Raw genomic sequence first — 1,451 nt, 5'->3', positions numbered from 1 at the left:
CCCCCCCCCCCCCGCTCATGCATCCCATGCTATTCTTGCTATATCTTTTAGAAAGCTTTAATTTGAAGAGGCCTCTCTCCATAATAACACCTCCCTCGGAGAAGCAGTGTGTCAGTGAAGGGGCTTTTACTTTGATAATTTCCTACAAGCTGTTTGATCAAGCCACAGGGGCAAATATTCCATAACAGTTCTAACGTGGAGAGTCATTTCAAGAGTGGCTTTTTCAAATCTCCACCAGTTCAAAAGGCAGTGTGGGAGGATTTGTAATAAGGGAGCATGCACACAGGCCACATATTATTAACATAATGCTATGCAAGTTGTAATTAAGCCTTAAAAGCAATGAGAACCCTATGGGAACATGGTATCTTCCTTTCTTTCCTTTGAATGTTTCATAATTAATTTATTTTTGGCTGCCTAATATATTAAAATGTAGACAAGGATGTGTCTTCAAACTGACATGCCATCACATGACAAGGGCACATCTACTGTCAGTGTTGGGAGTAACAGAATAAATGTACCAGCGTTACATATTCATAATTTAACAAATTATGAGTAACTGTATTCAGTTACAGTTACAATTTAAATAGTTGATATTTAGAATACAGTAACATTGTTGAAATCAATCTATTACATGACGACACTTCTCTGTTTCAAAAGAATATTCACTATCTAAATAAATCAAGGCAATCCATGCATTTCCCAGAAGCCCCAATATGAAAATGAAAAGATTAGCTGTTTGCGTGATCACTGATAGAGGTAGAGAACCGAGCCAGGGCAGGAATGCGTTTCTATCAAACAGCATTTGTAACAGCATTTCACATTAAAGAAAGAACAGGGAGAATGAAATATAACTGAAGTGCAAACTCTACTTGCCAGCAACCAACCTGCTTCCATTGTCCAAATTACTTCACCTCCAACCTTAAAGTAACTTATTTCTTTTAATTAGCTAAGGGTTGTCGTCTGCTGTATTTTTACTGGTCACCTTGCTATTGTATAGTTGTATGAGGTAGCTACCTGATTAGTTGACGTTCAACTTTACATTCTTCTATGTGCTGATTTGCTAGCCCTAGAGCCGTTGAACGACTGACTAGCCCCGTTCGACATGCTAGCTAACAATAGCTACAATTAGATTGTGGAAGCAATAGTGTGGTAAGATTTTTGTAGTAGGCTAGGCAGTTCGCGACTACAAATACAACAATTTATCTGCTTGTTCATGTGCACATTCAGCCAGGTGGAACAGAAGAACACAGTAGACTAGGCATGTTTAGTAAGCAGTATTTGATAGCTGCATTCCTACACTTATAAAATGCAATTCAATGTGGAAGTAATCCAAGTATTCAGAATACGTTACTCAGATTGAGTAACGGAATAGGTTACAAATTACATTTTTGGGCATGTACTCTAACAGGTAACACTGTGTTCTGTTCTAAAATACGTTTTGAAAGTATCCT

The sequence above is a fragment of the Etheostoma spectabile genome, chromosome 24, assembly GCF_008692095.1.
Source record: "Etheostoma spectabile isolate EspeVRDwgs_2016 chromosome 24, UIUC_Espe_1.0, whole genome shotgun sequence".
NCBI classification, from domain to species: domain Eukaryota; kingdom Metazoa; phylum Chordata; class Actinopteri; order Perciformes; family Percidae; genus Etheostoma; species Etheostoma spectabile.
This window is presented reverse-complemented; position numbering follows the sequence as displayed.